Source organism: Hemitrygon akajei, chromosome 11 (assembly GCF_048418815.1).
Source record: "Hemitrygon akajei chromosome 11, sHemAka1.3, whole genome shotgun sequence".
In the NCBI taxonomy this organism is placed as follows: domain Eukaryota; kingdom Metazoa; phylum Chordata; class Chondrichthyes; order Myliobatiformes; family Dasyatidae; genus Hemitrygon; species Hemitrygon akajei.
In genome coordinates this window covers 172,034,659-172,058,959 of record NC_133134.1, presented here as the reverse complement: position 1 = coordinate 172,058,959, position 24,301 = coordinate 172,034,659, and the positions used below count along the sequence as shown (strand labels likewise).

Sequence of the window (24,301 nt, the reverse complement as noted above, 5' to 3'; positions counted from 1 at the left end):
AGAATCAATGAAGGATGCTGAGCAATTGTGGCAGGGCTTGAATACTATCACACATAAAAAGTTAAATTGAGCGATATAGGCAACAACAGGGCTTTGCTTCTAGTTGAGCTCAATGCCTTCTATGCTCGCTTTGACTGTCAAAACGTGGAGGAACCATCACGAACTCCCACATCCCCCAATAATAGATTCCACTCTCTGAGAAGATGTGCAAGCAGCCTTCAGGAGGGTGAACCCACGAAAAGCATTCAGCCCAGACGGGATACTTGGCCAAGTACGAAAGACTTGTACTGATCAACTGGCTGGAGTGGTCACCGAGACCTTCAACCTCTCGCTTCAGCAGTCTGAAGTACCCATCTGCTTCAAACAGGCTTCAATCATACCAGTGCCCAAGAAAAGCATAGTGGCTTGCCTCAATGATTATCACCCAGCTGCACTCACATCCACAGTGATAAAGTGTTTTGAGAGGCTGGTGATGAAACATATCAACTCCTACCTGAGAAGTGACCTAGATCCACTGAAATTTGCCTTTTAGTGGAACAGGTCCACAGCAGATGCCATCTCATTGCCTCCCCACTCAATGGTGGAACATCTGGACAGCAAAGATGCATACATCAGGATGCTCTTTGTCAACAACAGCTCAGCATTCAATATCATCATCCTCTCAAAACTAATCAGTAAACTCCAAGACCTTGACTTCCATACGTCCGTGTGCAATTGGATCCTTGATTTCCTCACTTGTAGACCCCAGTCAGTTTGGATTAGCAACAACATCTCCTCCACAATATGCATCAGCACAGGTGCACCACAAGGTAGTGTGCTTTAGCCCCTGCTCTACTCGCTTTACACTGAGAACTGTGTGGCTAAGCACAGCTCCAGTGATATATTCAAGTTTGTTGATACCCCTGTCATCAGCCAAATCAAAGATGGTGATGAATCAGCATATAGGAGGGAGATTGAAAATCTTACTGAGTGGTGCCATTACAATAATCTCTCACTAATGTCAGCAAAATCAAGGAGCTGAGGTACATGAGCCAGTCCTCATCGGAGAATAAGAGGTAGAGAGGGTCAGGAACTTGAAATTCCTCGGTGTTGTTATTTCAGAAGACCGGCCCTGGGCCCAGAACACAAGTGCAATTATGAAGAATGTACAGTAGCTCTGCGACTTCCTTAGTTGTTTGCAGAGATTTGGCATGACGTCTAAAACTTTGACAAACTTCTATAGACATGTAGTGGGGAGTATATTGATTGGCTGCATCACAGCCTGGCATGGAAAAACTAATGCCTTTGAATGGAAAATCCTACAAAAACTGCCCAGTCCGTCACAGGTAAAGCCCTCCCAAATATTAAGTACACCTACATAAAACACTGTCACAGGAAAGCAGCATCCATCATAACTTCACTCGCCCTATCATTGAAATGTTCCCATAACCAATGGACTCACTTTCAAGGACTCTTCATCTCATGTTCTCAATATTTTTTGCTTATTTATTATTTCCTTTTGTAATTGCAGTTAGTTGTCTGCACTCTGGTTGAATGCCCAAGTTGGGCAGTCTTTCATTGATTCTATTATGGTTGATCATTCTATAGATTTATTGAGTAAGCCCACAAGAAAATGAATCTCAGGACTGTATACGGTGACATATCAAGTCAAGTCAAGTCAACTTTTATTGTCATTTCGACCATAACTGCTGGTACAGTACATAGTAAAAATGAGACAACGTTTTTCAGGACCATGGTGTTACATGACACAGTACAAAAACTAGACTTAACTACATATTTAAAAAAAAAAGAGAAAGCTACACTAGACTACAGACCTACACTGGACTGCAAAAAGTGCACAAAAACAGTGCAGGCATTACAATAAATAATAAACAGGACAGTAGGGCAAGGTGTCAGTCCAGGCTTCGGGTTTTGAGGAGTCTGATAGCTTAGGGGAAGAAACTGTTACATAGTCTGGTCGTGAGAGCCCGAATAATTCGGAGCCTTTTCCCAGACAGCAGGAGGGAGAAGAGATTGTATGAGGGGTGCATGGGGTCCTTCATAATGCTGCTTCCTTTGTGGATGCAGCGTGTAGTGTACATGTCCGTGATGGCGGGAAGAGAGACCCCGATGATCTTCTCAGCTGACCTCACTATCCGCTGATGTGCAATTTCCGAACCAGGCAGTGATGCAGCTGCTCAGGATGCTCTCAATACAACCCCTGTAGAATGTGATGAGGATGGAGGGTGGAAGATGGACTTTCCTCAGCCTTCGCAAAAGTAGAGACGCTGCTGGGCTTTCTTTGCAATGGAGCTGGTGTTGAGGGACCAGGTGAGATTCTCCGTCTTAATATATAAAGACGTCAAATATGTACTTTGATTATAAATTTACTTCAAACTTTAAAGAGCGGTGCTCAAAATAATAACTTTTCTGATAAAGCAGCTCAGTAGAAGTAGGTACAGCTTGGAAAAATTAAAATAGTTTGGAGATAACTGCTTAATAAACTATGATACCCCAAGGCCAGGATTGTTATCATACTATATCCCCTTCCCTAACACCCCAAAACTGGTTAAAACCCCTGAGAGAAATGACAGAAAGAACCTACAATCAGTATAATGAAGAGGCCGGATCACAGGGCATCATTAAAATGACACTCATCCTTCCACACCTGGAAGTTAGAACACAAGGCAGATTTAGAGAATAACCCGAACTGCCCAAGGTAACTTGGAATATATTCCCACTATCACTTTGTGTTCCTCCAAATCAACTGTACAAGCAGAAAGAACAGAAAAGCTCTCAGCCCAAAAGGCCAGTGCCAGATGAAAGATCTAGTCCATTAGCCCTGTCCTCCTCCTGCCAGCTGTCCAGCATCCCTCTTTCCAACTCACGAATGAGAGCAACTTAACTGCCCTCCAACATTGCACAATGAGCCATCATATGTAGAGGTCAATTAGGAACACTGAGCACTGGCATCCACAGCCTATATCAGAACAGATTAAAGATTTGCTCTTTAAAATGTTCCTTTTGAACCTGATTCCACATCCCTTTCATGCCATGCATTCCAGATTATAATAAATTCATGCATACAACTTTCCTCTTTTTCACCTACACCTCTGCTTCATTTGCCAACTCACTCTGGTTATTGACACTAACTAAAAATAGTTGCTTCTTTGCTCCTTAAAACTTAAAATCCCTCTCCTGATATCTACTTAACCACAGAGAAGAACAACAAAGATGGATGGTCAAGGGCAGGAGAGTTTACGACTAGATGGCACAGATTTAAGATGGGTGGGGAAAGATATGAAGGAGGTCTTAGGGACAAGATTCTCCCATTTGGGGTGGTGACCACAAGACATAGCAGCAGAGTTAGGCTGTTCTGCCCCTCAAGTCTACTCTGCCATTCCATCATGGCTTTCCCTCTCAACCCCGTTCTCCTGCCTTCTCCCCATAACCTTTGATGCTCTTGCCAATCAGGAACTTATCAACCTCCACTTTAAATATATCCAATAACTTGACCTCCACAGCCACCTGTGGCAATGAATTCCACAGATTCACTACCTCTGACTAAAGAAACTCCATATCAACTCTGCTCTAGGGGATGTTTCTCTACTGAGACAGCACCCTCTGGGCCTAGACACCCCAACAACAGGAAACATCCTCTCCACATCCACTCGATATAGGTTTTCAATATTCAATGAGAATCTTCTTCATTCTTCTAAACTCCAATAAGTACAGGTCCAGAGCTATCAAACACTCCTCAAACATTAATCCTTTCATTGACAGGATTATTCTTGTGAACCCTCCTCAATGCCAGCACATCTTTTCTTAGATAAGGCCCAAAACTTCCAAGTGCAATCTGACCAATCCCTCAGAAAGCCTCAGCAGAACTTCCTTGCTTTTATAATCTAGTCCTCTTGGAATGAATGGTAACACTGCATTTGCCTTCCACACCACTCATTGTGAGAGGGAAGGGCCAAGCGTGTGGAACAGGAGCCACAAGAAGGGCAAGAGGTATTGGGAGGGGCTGTAAAGGGGGGAAAAAAAACGGGCATGGTGCATGATGCCAAAAAAAAGTGTGATGAGTGAATGAAAGGTGGGGGGGGGGGTATTGGGACATCATGAGGAGGGACATGGGGAAGGGAAGAGGAAATTATTGGTATACAGATAGAGCTGCCGGGGAGGTGTGAGAGGTGGGTACAATTACAACATTTTCACAGGTGGATGGATTGGAAAACTTCAGACCAGGGTTCCTAACTATTTTTATGCCATGGACCAATATCATTAAACAAGGAGTGAGTGAACCCCAGGTTTAGAGGAATATGAACCAAATACAGATAAATGAGACCAGCTCAAGAAAGCACCTTGGTTGTCATATGGACAAATTGAGCTAAAGGATCTGTGCATAGCACTGGTTCCCCAGTTCACATCCCTGAAATTGCTCTCCTGAGCTTGCAAGGGTTTAAAACCAACAAAAGAAAGTTTATGTCCCATAATTCCAATTCCAGTTTTTTTTTAAGATCACTTAAGAAATTTTGACATCTGGTCTGCTGAGCTTCAGTCATAGAGCACTAGAAACAGAAACTGGCCCTTTGGCCCATCTCTCTGGTGAATTATTATTCTGCCTGCCTCTAAAGTCTCCAAATGTTCTCTAAATGTTGTAATTGTACCCACCTCTGTCACCTCCTCTAAGATCTCTTTCCATATACCCACCATTTTCTGTGGGAAAATCTTGTCCCCAGATCTCCCACCTTAAACCTGTGCCCTCAAGTCTAAAATTCTCCTACACTTGGTAACCGTCTGTGACATCCATTCTCGTTTCCCATCTTGCTCTTCCAAATGCTCCTGCCTGAACTGGACTTCATTATTTTACAAGGCCTTGTTCATTAATGTTGACGTCACCAACTGTCAGAGAGTTGACAAAGTGTCACTTACAAAATTACTGAACACTGTCTGGGCACACAATCAGCTTTCAAATGGTCACACAAAACCCTCCTCCTCAGAATGGACCAGTGCCTAAATTAGGATGCTGAGGACACCACCCTCTTGAGTTTACAGAAATATATTCCTGTTGCCCACAGGATTTACTGTCCTCCTTAATCCCAATTTCAAAGGCTATATGAGAAAGAATCTTCAAATTCCTCACATTTCTTCTACTCCATAATGTACGTTAATTCAAACCTTGGCAAGGAAAAAATTGTAAAGCAACTTAAAAGGAGAACATGAGGCAACAGAAGACAAACAAAGAATTGACACAATGAAGACTCGTCACAAGAGGAAGATGACAAGGGGGTGGAGCAAGCACCAGTGTATGGTAGGGGGCAAGATGATGAGAGGGGTAAGAAAGAAAGAGACTATAAGACAAAAGAGCAGAATTAGGCCATTTGGCCCATCAAGTCTGCCATTTCTTCGCGGCTGATTTACTATCCCTCTCAATCCCATTCTTCTGCCTTCTCCCTGTAACTTTCGACATCCTGATTAATCAAGAATCCATCAACTTCCAAGTTAAGTTCATCACATGACTTGGCTTCCACAGCCATCTGTAGCAATGAATTCACCATCCTCTTGCAAAGAGGGAGGGGGCTAGAAAGGAAAAGGAGGAGACCTGGAACATGATGCCAACAGAGAGGGGTGCGATGAGTCGGTGAAAGGGGGGTAATGGGGATGCCAAGTGGAGGGGCATTCAGGGGAAGGCAAAGGACTGAGGTAGTGGGCAACAGAGGACTGGAATGGGCTGATATTGAGAGCCAAGGATGAGAGCAGGTTATGTGGTGAGTTGATTGGGATGGGTCTGGGGACCACAGGCATCACAGCTAGTGAGTATTAGTTGCAAATCCAAGCATGTGCTGGGATTGCAGGAGCAACACAGAACAGCAGTGGGAAAAGGCCATAGTTCAGGGTAGGGGTAACAGGAAGAGGGGTGACTGTGGATGAAGGATATAGCGGAGAAGGAAAGCAGGGTTACCAGACAATAAGCATCATTTGCAGAAATGAGGGGAACAGGTCTAGGGACCAGGTCACCAGAGATGAGAATAGAGGTGACAGGGATAAGAGTGAAGTCAATACGAGATGGATAACATGGGCAGGTAGGGGACAAAGGTAATGGAATTAGGGAAGCTGAGCATAATAGGAACAATGGAGTGATAGGCTAGAGTAGGTGGTGACCTGGATTGGGAACGAGGGGGAGCTGGTTTAGAGACCAATGCGTAACAGATTCGAGCTGGTCAGACCATTGAGTTCATGCAAACCACACTGTCTACCTAGAAAAGCCCAACTTCTTTCATGTACAGTCATAAAGAAGCTCCACCACAACCCCTGTCTCTGATGGTCTCCAAAGAGGCACTGAGCCAACTGGAAGGGTCAGGTTTGGGGGCATGCAAGGGGGGTGCAAGGTGGGGACATGTGGAAGAACTAGGAGGTTGGCGAGTGGGGAGAGAAGCACTGAGGGGGTGGATCATGTGAGAACACGGTGAGGGATTTGGGGAGATTCGTGGTGACACTGACAGAGGGGGGGATGTGGTGGGGACACAGGGGGCGATGGTATTACAGGATGGGGGTGATATGGGGGTCCGGGAAGGTGGTGTGGGGGGAGGGGATGTTCCCGGCCTGGGGTCCAGCCCGCTCCATCCCCGCGCTCCCTCAGGTAGGCTGCACACTTGGTGAAGGTGGAGGAGGGTGGGGGAGAGAGAGGCAACGGGTAGCAGCAAGTGGGTGGGATTAAAAAGTTACCACAAGTACTTACCTAAAATGGCCCCTGCCGCGGCCAAAACACAAACAGCTTTTATTTGGGAACTTTACTGCCGACGGTGCTCACACAGGCTCCAGCGCAACCCAACCTGCTAGCGGAAGCCCGCCCCCGCGAACTCACCGCCCGCCCACCAAAGGCAGTGGCCGGGATTATTGGCTACGCTGCCCGCCCTTCACCGCGCCGACGACGCTGATTGGTGGGCGCGCACCGTCCGTCAGAGCGGCATGGCAGCGTTTCCCGTTGGCAGCGGGTGCGGGCGGCGCGCGGGGGGCGGGGGCGGGGCCTGGCTCCGCTGCATGTTCCATTGTGCATTTGCATTAGCGCCGGCCGCAGCAGGTACGGCTTCTGAGTGCAGACAAAGGCACCCTCCACCTGCACATCCCCTCGGTCACACACACCCGTCTTTGCCCCCCGGTTTAGCTGCAGCCGATTCCTCCTTTTCTCTCTACCACATTGCTTCAGATCCACCAATCCCGTCCGCTTTTACTCGTTTACAGCTGCACAGCAGCACTCCACAGAAAGCAGAAAAACACATTGCGATCCACGTCCTGCTCATGTTTCATTTCCCGGATGTAAAAAATGTCCTGCATTTTGTTGAAGGGTTGCGAAGAAAGCTCCGGGAAGTTTAAACTCCGGTGGCTGGAGTTCCAGAGACAGCGCTTGGGCTTTCCATTCGAGGTACAGAATTCAGTGCAGTCGCTGCTCTGTGAACTGTTCCCTACAGTCCCGGGCGACAACTTCAGACACTGGGAGATCTTACTGGGTCTAAAATTAATCCTTAAGTACAGAAACAAAGACACGATTTTCACTCACATTGCCTTACAAATAGAAAGGATACGTCACAGATCTAATATCATACACTATAATAACCAGAAGAAAACTTTCCCTTGGCTATGTTTAACTTGGTTTGGTTTCAGTCAAGATTCTGGGGTTCCTTGTCAAACTGACCACAGAACGAGTTGAGGTAGCATAAGAACAGGAGTAGGCCAACACCACCATGGCTGATGTGCTTTTTGCAGATACTCACAGAAATGGTGAGGGGGAGGGGAGTCTCATCACTTGCCGATAGGGATTGCAGACTCAGCTCATCACGGGCACATCCCTCACCATCCAGGACACCTCAAGAAGGCAGCACCCATCATAAACACAAGAGAATCTGCAGATGCTGGAAATCCAGAGCAACACACACAAAATGCTGGAGGAACTCAGCAGGTCAGGCAGCCTCTATGGAAATAAACGATCAGCCGATGTTTCAGCCCAAGACACTTCATTAAGGATCCTCATCATCAGGACATGCCCTCTCCTCATTCCTACCATTAGGGAGGAGGAACAGGAGTCTGAAGACATTCACTCAATGATTTAGGAACAGCTTCTTTCCCCCCTACCATGAGATGTCTCAATGGACAGTAACACATCCTCACTATTCCTTTTGTCTACACTATTTATTTATTTTGAAACTTATGGTACTTTTATGTCTTGCATTGCTGCCCCAAAGCAACAAATTTCATGACTGTAAGATTTAGGAACAGAATTAGACCATTTGGCACATCGAGTCTGCTCCACCATTTCATCATGGCTGATCCAATTTCCCTCTCAGCCTCAATCTCCTGCCTTCTCCCCGTATCCCTTCATGCTCTGACCAATCAAGAATCTATCAATCTCTGTCTTAAATATTTGTAAAGACTTGACCTCCACAGCTGCCTGCAGCAACAAATTCCACAGATTCTCCACTCTCTGCCTAAAGAAATTCCTCCTCATCTCCATTCTAAAAGGACACCCCTCTATTCTGAGGAAACATCCTCGCCACATCCACTCTATCAAGGCCTTTCTCCAGACAGACATACTTTATTTGATGGTTTTCAATGAGGTCACCCCTCATTCTTCTGAATTCTAACCCAGAGCCATCAAACACTCTTCACATGACAAGCCATTCAATCTGGGAATCATTGTCGTGAACCTCCTCTGAACCCCCTCCAGTTTCAGCACATCCTTTCTAAAGGGCCCAAAACTGTTCACATTACTCCAAGTGAGGCCTCGCCAGTACTTTATAAAGTCACATCATTACGTCCTTGCTTTTATATTCTTTTATGCTCTATGACGTACATCAGCACGTACAACCGAATTTCAGAATCAGGTCTATTATCACAAACATGTGACGTGAAATTTGTTAACCGAGCAGCAGCAGCAGTTCAATGCAATACATGATATAGAAATCTATCAATTGCAGTATATGTTTATTGGAGATTTAAATGTCCCATGAATACTAACTATGTATTTCTTTTTAGACACTATTTTGTAATTTACAGCAATTTTGATATCTTACACCATACGACTGCTGCAAAGCAACAAGTTTTACAATGTAAGTCAGTAATAATAAATCTGATACTGATTTCAATATCTGGATGCCCCAATAGTTCGTTTCTTTCTGCCAAACTACCTTCTGCTGAAATCTGCTTGCTTTTGGAGGCCGCCATTGGCCAGGGTAAACGTTCAATCCAGCAGTCCATATACACAAGCCAGGGCAGTACTATACTGAGAGCAAGCTGTTGCCCATGCAGCAAGCTCCCGTCTCTACGGGGTTGGAGATGAGTGCCAAGGAACAGCAGAAACCAATACAGCAACATCCTCAACGTAGGACAGTCTTCGGGAGTCTCTGGAGCTTTCCTCGGGGTTTTCTCCCGAGGCCTTCCCCATGAGCAAGACAGCAGAGGACTGAGATCAGAGTTTTCCTTCTCTGAGATGAGCTGATGAGTCCCATCTCCTAAAGTGACCAGTTTTAAGGTATCAGTAACCCATCTTTGCCCTTTCTCTTGCCAGTAGAAACGGTTCTGCCCTACTTGGTATAAAACATTACATCACAGGAAGTAATCCTTCCCACCATATCAATCCAATCAAACTAATCCCAGCTGCCTGTACATGGTCCATGTCGCACCCCCCCCCACCCAATCCTGCCTGTACATGATCCACAATCGCCACAATTCCTGCCTGTACATGGTCCATATCCCCCCCAATCCCTGCCTGTACATGGTCCATATCCCCCACTCCCAATCCCTGACTGTACATGGTCCATATCCCCCCCAATCCCTGCCTGCACATGGTCCATATCCCCCCCCAATCCCTGCCTGTACATGGTCCATATCACCCCCAATCCCTGCCTGTACATGGTCCATATTCCCCCCCAATCCCTGCCTGTACATGGTCCATATTCCCCCACAATCCCTGCCTGTACATGGTCCATATTCCCCCCCCCCAATCCCTGCCTGTACATGGTCCATATTCCCCCACAATCCCTGCCTGTACATGGTCCATTCCCCCCCCCAATCCCTGCCTGTACATGGTCCATATTCCCCCCCAATCCCTGCCTGTACATGGTCCATATTCCCCCCCCAATCCCTGACTGTACATGGTCCATATTCCCCCCCCCAATCCCTGCCTGTACATGGTCCATATTCCCCCCACAATCCCTGCCTGTACATGGTCCATATCCCCCCCCAATCCCTGCCTGCACATGGTCCATATCCCCCCCAATCCCTGCCTGTACATGGTCCATATTCCCCCCCAATCCCTGCCTGTACATGGTCCATATCACCCCCAATCCCTGCCTGTACATGGTCCATATTCCCCCCCAATCCCTGCCTGTACATGGTCCATATCCCCCACTCCCAATCCCTGCCTGTACATGGTCCATATTCCCCAACAATCCCTGCTGTACATGGTCCATATTCCCCCCCAATCCCTGCCTGTACATGGTCCATATTCCCCCCCAATCCCTGCCTGTACATGGACCATATTCCCCCCCCCCCAATCCCTGCCTGTACATGGTCCATATTCCCCCCCAATCCCTGCCTGTACATGGTCCATATTCCCCCGCCCCAATCCCTGCCTGTACATGGTCCATATTCCCCCACAATCCTGCCTGTACATGGTCCATATTCCCCCACAATCCCTGCCTGTACATGGTCCATATTCCCCCCCAATCCCTGCCTGTACATGGTCCATATTCCCCCCCAATCCCTGCCTGTACATGGTCCATATTCCACCCCCCAATCCCTGCCTGTACATGGTCCATATTCCCCCACAATCCCTGATGGTACATGGTCCATATTCCGCCCCAATCCCTGCCTGTACATGGTCCATATTCCCCCCCCCCCAATCCCTGCCTGTACATGGTCCATATTCCCCCCCAATCCCTGCCTGTACATGGTCCATATCCCCCACTCCCAATCCCTGCCTGTACATGGTCCATATTCCCCCCCCAATCCCTGCCTGTACATGGTCCATATTCCCCCCCCAATCCCTGCCTGTACATGGTCCATATCCCCCACTCCCAATCCCTGCCTGTACATGGTCCATATTCCCCCCCCCAATCCCTGCCTGTACATGGTCCATATCCCCCACTCCCAATCCCTGCCTGTACATGGTCCATATTCCCCCCCCCATTCCCTGCCTGTACATGGTCCATGTTCCCCCGCCAATCCTGCCTGTACATGGTCCATATCCCCCACTCCCCAATACCTGCCTGTACATGGTGCATATTCCCCCCCAGTCCCTGCCTGTACATGGTCCATATTCCCCCCCCCAATCCCTGCCTGTACATGGTCCATATCCCCACTCCCAATCCCTGCCTGTACATGATCCATATTCCCCCCCCCAATCCCTGCCTGTACATGGTCCATATCCCCCACTCCCAATCCCTGCCTGTACATGGTCCATATTCCCCCACAATCCCTGCCTGTACATGGTCCATATTCCCCCCCAATCCCTGCCTGTACATGGTCCATATCCCCCACACCCAATCCCTGCCTGTACATGGTCCATATTGCCCCCCAATCCCTGCCTGTACATGGTCCATATTCACCCCAATCCCTGCCTGTACATGGTCCATATCCCCCACGCCCAATCCCTGCCTGTACATTGTCCATATTCCCCCCCCAATCCCTGCCTGTACATGGTCCACATCCCCTCCAATCCCTGCCTGTACATGGTCCATATCCCCACACTCCCAATCCCTGCCTATACATGGTCCAAATTCCCACCCAATCCCTGCCTGTAACATGGTCCATATCCCCCCAATCCCTGCCTGTACATGGTCCATATCCCCCCCCCAATCCCTGCCTGTACATGGTCCATATTCCCCCCCAATCCCTGCCTGTACATGGTCCATATCCCCCCACTCCCAATCCCTGCTGTACATGGTCCATATTCTCCCCAATCCCTGCGTGTACATGGTCCATATTCCCCCCCCCCCCCAATCCCTGCCTGTACATGGTACATATTCCCCTCCAATCCCTGCCTGTACATGGTCCATATCCCCCACTCCCAATCCCTGACTGTACATGGTCCATATTCCCCCCCAATCCCTGCCTGTACATGGTCCATATCCCCCACTCCCAATCCCTGCCTGAACATGGTCCATATTCCCCCCAATCCCTGCCTGTACATGGTCCATATTCCCCCCAATCCCTGCCTGTACATGGTCCATATTCCCCCCCAATCCCTGCCTGTACATGGTCCATATTCCCCCACAATCCCTGCCTGTACATGGTCCATATTCCCCCCCATTCCCTGCCTGTACATGGTCAATATCCCCCACTCCCAATCCCTGCCTGTACATGGTCCACAGTCGCCACAGTCCCGGCCTGTACATGGTCCATATTCCCCCCCCCCAATCCCTGCCTGTACATGGTCCACAGTTGCCACAATCCCTGACTGTACATGATCCATATCCCCCCCAATCCTTGCCTGTACATGGTCCATATTCCCCCCAATCCTTGCCTGTACATGGTCCACAGTTGCCACAATCCCTGACTGTACATGATCCATATCCCCCCCAATCCTTGCCTGTACATGGTCCATATTCCCCCCCAATCCTTGCCTGTACATGGTCCATATTCCCCCAATCCCTGCCTGTACATGATCCACATTCGCCACAATTCCTGCCTATACATGGTCCATATCCCCCCCAATCCCTGCCTGTACATGGTCCATATCCCCCACTCCGAATCCCTGCCTGTACATGGTCCATACTCCCCCCCCCAATCCCTGCCTGTACATGGTCCATATTCCCCCCCAATCCTTGCCTGTACATGGTCCATGTCCCTCCCCCCATCCAATCCCTGCCTGTACATGATCCACATTCGCCACAATTCCTGCATGTACATGGTCCATATCCCCCCCAATTCCAGCCTGTACATGGTCCATATCCCCGAGACCCAATCCCTGCCTGTACATGGTCCATATTGCCCCCAATCCCTGCCGGTACATGGTCCATATCCCCCACTCCCAATATCTGCCTGTACATGGTCCATACTACCCCCCCAATCCCTGCCTGAATATGGTCCATATCCCCCCCAATCCCTGCCTGTACATGGTCCATATTCCCCCCAATCCCTGCCTGTACATGGTCCATATTCCCCCCCCCCAATCCCTGCCTCTACATGGTCCATATCCCCCCCAATCCCTGCCTGTACATGGTCCATATCCCCCCCAATCCCTGCCTGTACATGGTCCATATCACCCACACCCAATCCCTGCCTGTACATGGTCCATATTCCCCCACAATCCCTGCCTGTACATGGTCCATATTCCCCCCCCAAACCCTGCCTGTACAAGGTCCATATTCCCCCCCAATCCCTGCCTGTACATGCTCCATATCCCCCACTCCCAATCCCTGCCTGTACATGGTCCACAGTCGCCACAGTCCCGGCCTGTACATGGTCCATATTCCCCACCAATCCCTGCCTGTACATGGTCCATATTCCCCCCCAATCCCTGTCTGTACATGGTTCATATCCCCCACTCCCAATCCCTGCCTGTACATGGTCCACAGTCGCCACAGTCCCGGCCTGTATATGGTCCATATTCCCCACCAATCCCTGCCTGTACATGGTCCATATTCCACCCCCAAACCCTGCCTGTACATGGTCCACAGTTGCCACAATCCCTGACTGTACATGATCCATATCCCCCCCAATCCTTGCCTGTACATGGTCCATTTTCCCCCAATCGCTGCCTGTACATGGTCCATGTCCCTCCCCCCATCCAATCCCTGCCTGTACATGATCCACATTCGCCACAATTCCTGCCTGTACATGGTCCATATTCCCACCCAATCCCCGCCTGTACATGGTCTGTTATCCCCCCCCCAATCCCTGCCTGTACATGGTCCATATTCCCCCCCAATCCATGCCTGTACATGGTCTATATCCCCCACTCCCAATCCCTGCCTGTACATGGTCCATATCCCCCACACCCAATCACTGCCTGTACATGGTCCATATTCCCCCACAATCCCTGCCTGTACATGGTCCATATTCCCCCCCAATCCCTGCCTGTACATGGTCCATATTGCCCACCCAATCCCTGGCTGTACATGGTCCATATTCCCCCCAAAACCTGCCTGTACATGGTCCATATTCCTCCCCCCCAATCCCTGCCTCTACATGGTCCATATCCCCCCCAATCCCTGCCTGTACATGGTCCATATCCCCCCCAATCCCTGCCTGTACATGGTCCATATCACCCCACACCCAATCCCTGCCTGTACATGGTCCATATTCCCCCACAATCCCTGCCTGTACATGGTCCATATTCCCCCCCCAATCCCTGCCTGTACAAGGTCCATATTCCCTCCCAATCCCTGCCTGTACATGCTCCATATCCCCCACTCCCAATCCCTGCCTGTACATGGTCCACAGTCGCCACAGTCCCGGCCTGTACATGGTCCATATTCCCCACCAATCCCTGCCTGTACATGGTCCATATTCCCCCCCAATCCCTGTCTGTACATGGTTCATATCCCCCACTCCCAATCCCTGCCTGTACATGGTCCACAGTCGCCACAGTCCCGGCCTGTATATGGTCCATATTCCCCACCAATCCCTGCCTGTACATGGTCCATATCCCCCCCCCCAATCCCTGCCTGTACATGGTCCATATTCCCCCCCAATCCCTGCCTGTACATGGTCCATATTCCCCCCCAATCCCTGACTGTACATGGTCCATATTCCCCCCCCCCAATCCCTGCCTGTACATGGTCCATATTCCCCCACAATCCCTGCCTGTACATGGTCCATATCCCCCCCCCCAATCCCTGCCTGCACATGGTCCATATCCCCCCCAATCCCTGCCTGTACATGGTCCATATTCCCCCCCCCAATCCCTGCCTGTACATGGTCCATATCCCCACTCCCAATCCCTGCCTGTACATGATCCATATTCCCCCCCCCAATCCCTGCCTGTACATGGTCCATATCCCCCACTCCCAATCCCTGCCTGTACATGGTCCATATTCCCCCACAATCCCTGCCTGTACATGGTCCATATTCCCCCCCAATCCCTGCCTGTACATGGTCCATATCCCCCACACCCAATCCCTGCCTGTACATGGTCCATATTGCCCCCCAATCCCTGCCTGTACATGGTCCATATTCACCCCAATCCCTGCCTGTACATGGTCCATATCCCCCACGCCCCAATCCCTGCCTGTACATTGTCCATATTCCCCCCCAATCCCTGCCTGTACATGGTCCACATCCCCTCCAATCCCTGCCTGTACATGGTCCATATCCCCCACTCCCAATCCCTGCCTATACATGGTCCAAATTCCCACCCAATCCCTGCCTGTACATGGTCCATATCCCCCCCAATCCCTGCCTGTACATGGTCCATATCCCCCCCCAATCCCTGCCTGTACATGGTCCATATTCCCCCCCAATCCCTGCCTGTACATGGTCCATATCCCCCACTCCCAATCCCTGCTGTACATGGTCCATATTCTCCCCAATCCCTGCGTGTACATGGTCCATATTCCCCCCCCCCCCCAATCCCTGCCTGTACATGGTACATATTCCCCTCCAATCCCTGCCTGTACATGGTCCATATCCCCCACTCCCAATCCCTGACTGTACATGGTCCATATTCCCCCCCAATCCCTGCCTGTACATGGTCCATATCCCCCACTCCCAATCCCTGCCTGAACATGGTCCATATTCCCCCCAATCCCTGCCTGTACATGGTCCATATTCCCCCCCAATCCCTGCCTGTACATGGTCCATATTCCCCCCCAATCCCTGCCTGTACATGGTCCATATTCCCCCACAATCCCTGCCTGTACATGGTCCATATTCCCCCCCATTCCCTGCCTGTACATGGTCAATATCCCCCACTCCCAATCCCTGCCTGTACATGGTCCACAGTCGCCACAGTCCCGGCCTGTACATGGTCCATATTCCCCCCCCCCCAATCCCTGCCTGTACATGGTCCACAGTTGCCACAATCCCTGACTGTACATGATCCATATCCCCCCCAATCCTTGCCTGTACATGGTCCATATTCCCCCCCAATCCTTGCCTGTACATGGTCCACAGTTGCCACAATCCCTGACTGTACATGATCCATATCCCCCCCAATCCTTGCCTGTACATGGTCCATATTCCCCCCCAATCCTTGCCTGTACATGGTCCATATTCCCCCCAATCCCTGCCTGTACATGATCCACATTCGCCACAATTCCTGCCTATACATGGTCCATATCCCCCCCAATCCCTGCCTGTACATGGTCCATATCCCCCACTCCGAATCCCTGCCTGTACATGGTCCATACTCCCCCCCCCAATCCCTGCCTGTACATGGTCCATATTCCCCCCCAATCCTTGCCTGTACATGGTCCATGTCCCTCCCCCCATCCAATCCCTGCCTGTACATGATCCACATTCGCCACAATTCCTGCATGTACATGGTCCATATCCCCCCCAATTCCAGCCTGTACATGGTCCATATCCCCGAGACCCAATCCCTGCCTGTACATGGTCCATATTCCCCCCAATCCCTGCCGGTACATGGTCCATATCCCCCACTCCCAATATCTGCCTGTACATGGTCCATACTACCCCCCCCAATCCCTGCCTGTATATGGTCCATATCCCCCCCAATCCCTGCCTGTACATGGTCCATATTCCCCCCAATCCCTGCCTGTACATGGTCCATATTCCCCCCCCCCAATCCCTGCCTCTACATGGTCCATATCCCCCCCAATCCCTGCCTGTACATGGTCCATATCCCCCCCAATCCCTGCCTGTACATGGTCCATATCACCCACACCCAATCCCTGCCTGTACATGGTCCATATTCCCCCACAATCCCTGCCTGTACATGGTCCATATTCCCCCCCCAAACCCTGCCTGTACAAGGTCCATATTCCCCCCCAATCCCTGCCTGTACATGCTCCATATCCCCCACTCCCAATCCCTGCCTGTACATGGTCCACAGTCGCCACAGTCCCGGCCTGTACATGGTCCATATTCCCCACCAATCCCTGCCTGTACATGGTCCATATTCCCCCCCAATCCCTGTCTGTACATGGTTCATATCCCCCACTCCCAATCCCTGCCTGTACATGGTCCACAGTCGCCACAGTCCCGGCCTGTATATGGTCCATATTCCCCACCAATCCCTGCCTGTACATGGTCCATATTCCACCCCCAAACCCTGCCTGTACATGGTCCACAGTTGCCACAATCCCTGACTGTACATGATCCATATCCCCCCCAATCCTTGCCTGTACATGGTCCATTTTCCCCCAATCGCTGCCTGTACATGGTCCATGTCCCTCCCCCCATCCAATCCCTGCCTGTACATGATCCACATTCGCCACAATTCCTGCCTGTACATGGTCCATATTCCCACCCAATCCCCGCCTGTACATGGTCTGTTATCCCCCCCCCCAATCCCTGCCTGTACATGGTCCATATTCCCCCCCAATCCATGCCTGTACATGGTCTATATCCCCCACTCCCAATCCCTGCCTGTACATGGTCCATATCCCCCACACCCAATCACTGCCTGTACATGGTCCATATTCCCCCACAATCCCTGCCTGTACATGGTCCATATTCCCCCCCAATCCCTGCCTGTACATGGTCCATATTGCCCACCCAATCCCTGGCTGTACATGGTCCATATTCCCCCCAAAACCTGCCTGTACATGGTCCATATTCCTCCCCCCCCAATCCCTGCCTCTACATGGTCCATATCCCCCCCAATCCCTGCCTGTACATGGTCCATATCCCCCCCAATCCCTGCCTGTACATGGTCCATATCCCCCCCAATCCCTGCCTGTACATGGTCCATATCACCCACACCCAATCCCTGCCTGTACATGGTCCATATTCCCCCACAATCCCTGCCTGTACATGGTCCATATTCCCCCCCCAATCCCTGCCTGTACAAGGTCCATATTCCCTCCCAATCCCTGCCTGTACATGCTCCATATCCCCCACTCCCAATCCCTGCCTGTACATGGTCCACAGTCGCCACAGTCCCGGCCTGTACATGGTCCATATTCCCCACCAATCCCTGCCTGTACATGGTCCATATTCCCCCCCAATCCCTGTCTGTACATGGTTCATATCCCCCACTCCCAATCCCTGCCTGTACATGGTCCACAGTCGCCACAGTCCCGGCCTGTATATGGTCCATATTCCCCACCAATCCCTGCCTGTACATGGTCCATATCCCCCCCCCCAATCCCTGCCTGTACATGGTCCATATTCCCCCCCAATCCCTGCCTGTACATGGTCCATATTCCCCCCCAATCCCTGACTGTACATGGTCCATATTCCCCCCCCCAATCCCTGCCTGTACATGGTCCATATTCCCCCACAATCCCTGCCTGTACATGGTCCATATCCCCCCCCCAATCCCTGCCTGCACATGGTCCATATCCCCCCCAATCCCTGCCTGTACATGGTCCATATTCCCCCCCAATCCCTGCCTGTACATGGTCCATATCACCCCCAATCCCTGCCTGTACATGGTCCATATTCCCCCCCAATCCCTGCCTGTACATGGTCCATATCCCCCACTCCCAATCCCTGCCTGTACATGGTCCATATTCCCCAATAATCCCTGCCTGTACATGGTCCATATTCCCCCCCAATCCCTGCCTGTACATGGTCCATATTCCCCCCCAATCCCTGCCTGTACATGGACCATATTCCCCCCCCCCAATCCCTGCCTGTACATGGTCCATATTCCCCCCCAATCCCTGCCTGTACATGGTCCATATTCCCCCGCCCCAATCCCTGCCTGTACATGGTCCATATTCCCCCACAATCCCTGCCTGTACATGGTCCATATTCCCCCACAATCCCTGCCTGTACATGGTCCATATTCCCCCCCAATCCCTGCCTGTACATGGTCCATATTCCCCCCCAATCCCTGCCTGTACATGGTCCATATTCCCCCCCCCAATCCCTGCCTGTACATGGTCCATATTCCCCCACAATCCCTGATGGTACATGGTCCATATTCCGCCCCAATCCCTGCCTGTACATGGTCCATATTCCCCCCCCCCCCAATCCCTGCCTGTACATGGTCCATATTCCCCCCCAATCCCTGCCTGTACATGGTCCATATCCCCCACTCCCAATCCCTGCCTGTACATGGTCCATATTCCCCCCCAATCCCTGCCTGTACATGGTCCATATTCCCCCCCCCAATCCCTGCCTGTACATGGTCCATATCCCCCACTCCCAATCCCTGCCTGTACATGGTCCATATTCCCCCCCCCAATCCCTGCCTGTACATGGTCCATATCCCCCACTCCCAATCCCTGCCTGTACATGGTCCATATTCCCCCCCCCATTCCCTGCCTGTACATGGTCCATGTTCCCCCGCCAATCCCTGCCTGTACATGGTCCATATCCCCCACTCCCAATACCTGCCTGTACATGGTGCATATTCCCCCCCAATCCCTGCCTGTACATGGTCCATATTCCCCCCCCCAATCCCTGCCTGTACATGGTCCATATCCCCACTCCCAATCCCTGCCTGTACATGGTCCATATTCCCCCCCCCCAATCCCTGCCTGTACATGGTCCATATCCCCCCACTCCCAATCCCTGCCTGTACATGGTCCATATTCCCCCACAATCCCTGCCTGTACATGGTCCATATTCCCCCCCAATCCCTGCCTGTACATGGTCCATATCCCCCACACCCAATCCCTGCCTGTACATGGTCCATATTGCCCCCCAATCCCTGCCTGTACATGGTCCATATTCACCCCAATCCCTGCCTGTACATGGTCCATATCCCCCACGCCCAATCCCTGCCTGTACATTGTCCATATTCCCCCCCAATCCCTGCCTGTACATGGTCCACATCCCCTCCAATCCCTGCCTGTACATGGTCCATATCCCCCACTCCCAATCCCTGCCTATACATGGTCCAAATTCCCACCCAATCCCTGCCTGTACATGGTCCATATCCCCCCCAATCCCTGCCTGTACATGGTCCATATCCCCCCCCAATCCCTGCCTGTACATGGTCCATATTCCCCCCCAATCCCTGCCTGTACATGGTCCATATCCCCCACTCCCAATCCCTGCTGTACATGGTCCATATTCTCCCCAATCCCTGCGTGTACATGGTCCATATTCCCCCCCCCCAATCCCTGCCTGTACATGGTACATATTCCCCTCCAATCCCTGCCTGTACATGGTCCATATCCCCCACTCCCAATCCCTGACTGTACATGGTCCATATTCCCCCCCAATCCCTGCCTGTACATGGTCCATATCCCCCACTCCCAATCCCTGCCTGAACATGGTCCATATTCCCCCCAATCCCTGCCTGTACATGGTCCATATTCCCCCCCAATCCCTGCCTGTACATGGTCCATATTCCCCCCCAATCCCTGCCTGTACATGGTCCATATTCCCCCACTCCCAATCCCTGCCTGTACATGGTCCACAGTCGCCACAGTCCCGGCCTGTACATGGTCCATATTCCCCCCCCCCAATCCCTGCCTGTACATGGTCCACAGTTGCCACAATCCCTGACTGTACATGATCCATATCCCCCCCATTCCTTGCCTGTACATGGTCCATATTCCCCCCCAATCCTTGCCTGTACATGGTCCACAGTTGCCACAATCCCTGACTGTACATGATCCATATCCCCCCCAATCCTTGCCTGTACATGGTCCATATTCCCCCCCAATCCTTGCCTGTACATGGTCCATATTCCCCCAATCCCTGCCTGTACATGATCCACATTCGCCACAATTCCTGCCTATACATGGTCCATATCCCCCCCAATCCCTGCCTGTACATGGTCCATATCCCCCACTCCGAATCCCTGCCTGTACATGGTCCATACTCCCCCCCCAATCCCTGCCTGTACATGGTCCATATTCCCCCCCAATCCTTGCCTGTACATGGTCCATGTCCCTCCCCCCATCCAATCCCTGCCTGTACATGATCCACATTCGCCACAATTCCTGCATGTACATGGTCCATATCCCCCCCAATTCCAGCCTGTACATGGTCCATATCCCCGAGACCCAATCCCTGCCTGTACATGGTCCATATTCCCCCCAATCCCTGCCGGTACATGGTCCATATCCCCCACTCCCAATATCTGCCTGTACATGGTCCATACTACCCCCCCCAATCCCTGCCTGTATATGGTCCATATCCCCCCCAATCCCTGCCTGTACATGGTCCATATTCCCCCCAATCCCTGCCTGTACATGGTCCATATTCCCCCCCCCCAATCCCTGCCTCTACATGGTCCATATCCCCCCCAATCCCTGCCTGTACATGGTCCATATCCCCCCCAATCCCTGCCTGTACATGGTCCATATCACCCACACCCAATCCCTGCCTGTACATGGTCCATATTCCCCCACAATCCCTGCCTGTACATGGTCCATATTCCCCCCCCAAACCCTGCCTGTACAAGGTCCATATTCCCCCCCAATCCCTGCCTGTACATGCTCCATATCCCCCACTCCCAATCCCTGCCTGTACATGGTCCACAGTCGCCACAGTCCCGGCCTGTACATGGTCCATATTCCCCACCAATCCCTGCCTGTACATGGTCCATATTCCCCCCCAATCCCTGTCTGTACATGGTTCATATCCCCCACTCCCAATCCCTGCCTGTACATGGTCCACAGTCGCCACAGTCCCGGCCTGTATATGGTCCATATTCCCCACCAATCCCTGCCTGTACATGGTCCATATTCCACCCCCAAACCCTGCCTGTACATGGTCCACAGTTGCCACAATCCCTGACTGTACATGATCCATATCCCCCCCAATCCTTGCCTGTACATGGTCCATTTTCCCCCAATCGCTGCCTGTACATGGTCCATGTCCCTCCCCCCATCCAATCCCTGCCTGTACATGATCCACATTCGCCACAATTCCTGCCTGTACATGGTCCATATTCCCACCCAATCCCCGCCTGTACATGGTCTGTTATCCCCCCCCAATCCCTGCCTGTACATGGTCCATATTCCCCCCCAATCCATGCCTGTACATGGTCTATATCCCCCACTCCCAATCCCTGCCTGTACATGGTCCATATCCCCCACACCCAATCACTGCCTGTACATGGTCCATATTCCCCCACAATCCCTGCCTGTACATGGTCCATATTCCCCCCCAATCCCTGCCTGTACATGGTCCATATTGCCCACCCAATCCCTGGCTGTACATGGTCCATATTCCCCCCAAAACCTGCCTGTACATGGTCCATATTCCTCCCCCCCAATCCCTGCCTCTACATGTTCCATATCCCCCCCAATCCCTGCCTGTACATGGTCCATATCCCCCCCAATCCCTGCCTGTACATGGTCCATATCACCCACACCCAATCCCTGCCTGTACATGGTCCATATTCCCCACAATCCCTGCCTGTACATGGTCCATATTCCCCCCCCAATCCCTGCCTGTACAAGGGTCCATATTCCCTCCCAATCCCTGCCTGTACATGCTCCATATCCCCCACTCCCAATCCCTGCCTGTACATGGTCCACAGTCGCCACAGTCCCGGCCTGTACATGGTCCATATTCCCCACCAATCCCTGCCTGTACATGGTCCATATTCCCCCCCAATCCCTGTCTGTACATGGTTCATATCCCCCACTCCCAATCCCTGCCTGTACATGGTCCACAGTCGCCACAGTCCCCGGCCTGTATATGGTCCATATTCCCCACCAATCCCTGCCTGTACATGGTCCATATTCCACCCCCAAACCCTGCCTGTACATGGTCCACAGTTGCCACAATCCCTGACTTTACATGATCCATATCCCCCCCAATCCTTGCCTGTACATGGTCCATTTTCCCCCCAATCCCTGCCTGTACATGGTCCATGTCCCTCCCCCCATCCAATCCCTGCCTGTACATGATACACATTCGCCACAATTCCTGCCTGTACATGGTCCATATCCCCCCCAATCCCTGCCTGTACATGGTCCATATCCCCCCACTCCCAATCCTGCCTGTACATGGTCCATACTCCCCCCCCAATCCCTGCCTATATATGGTCCATATCCCCCCCAATCCCTGCCTGTACAATGTCCATATTCCCCCCCCCGCCAATCCCTGCCTGTACATGGTCCATATTCCCCCCCAATCCCCGCCTGTACATGGTCTGTATCCCCCCCCCAATCCCTGCCTGTACATGGTCCATATTCCCCCCCAATCCATGCCTGTACATGGTCCATATCCCCCACTCCCAATCCCTGCCTGTACATGGTCCATATCCCCCACACCCAATCACTGCCTGTACATGGTCCATATTCCCCCACAATCCCTGCCTGTACATGGTCCATATTCCCCCCCCAATCCCTGCCTGTACATGGTCCATATTGCCCCCCCAATCCCTGCCTGTACATTGTCCATATCCCCACCACTCCGAATCCCTGCCTGTACATGGTCCATATTCCCCCCCAATCCCTGCCTGTACATGGTCCATATCCCCCACTCCCAATCCCTGCCTGTACATTGTCCATATTCCCCCCCAATCCCTGCCTGTACATGGTCCATATTCCCCCCCCCAATCCCTGCCTGTACATGGTCCATATTCCCCCACAATCCCTGCCTGTACATGGTCCATATTCCCCCACAATCCCTGCCTGTACATGGTCCATATTCCCCCCCAATCCCTGCCTGTACATGGGTCCATATTCCCCCCCCCCAATCCCTGCCTGTACATGGTCCATATTCCCCCACAATCCCTGCCTATACATGGTCCATATTCCACCCCAATCCCTGCCTGTACATGGTCCATATCCCCCCCCCCAATCCCTGCCTGTACATGGTCCATATTCCCCCCCAATCCCTGCCTGTAGATGGTCCATATCCCCCACTCCCAATCCCTGCCTGTACATGGTCCATATTCCCCCCCAATCCCTGCCTGTACATGGTCCATATCCCCCCCCCCCAATCCCTACCTGTACATGGTCCATATCCCCCACTCCCAATCCCTGCCTGTACATGGTCCATATTCCCCCCCCCAATCCCTGCCTGTACATGGTCCATATCCCCCACCTCCCAATCCCTGCCTGTACATGGTCCATATTCCCCCCCCCAATCCCTGCCTGTACATGGTCCATGTTCCCCCGCCAATCCCTGCCTGTACATGGTCCATATCCCCACTCCCAATTCCCTGCCTGTACATGGTCCATATCCCCCCCCCCCCAATCCCTGCCTGTACATGGTCCATATTCCCCCGCCAATCACTGCCTGTACATGGTCCATATCCCCCACTCCCAATCCC

The 24,301-nt window shown here is 51.7% G+C and overlaps 1 protein-coding gene across 2 annotated transcripts in view; it reads right to left on the bottom strand.

The window, feature by feature from the left end:
* The window catches only part of chd6 (chromodomain helicase DNA binding protein 6), a 350,247-nt gene extending 343,243 nt beyond the window's left edge, over positions 1-7,004 (bottom strand). The window contains exons 1-2 of one of the 2 annotated variants that reach the window (XM_073062265.1): positions 6,719-7,004; positions 2,585-2,647 (exon numbers count right to left, since the gene is read on the bottom strand). The gene's annotated coding sequence lies outside the window, so the exon portion shown is untranslated. The remainder of the gene's footprint in view (positions 1-2,584; positions 2,648-6,718) is intronic. The other variant, XM_073062264.1, reaches the window with a different exon arrangement.
* Between the last annotated feature and the right edge of the window lie 17,297 nt (positions 7,005-24,301).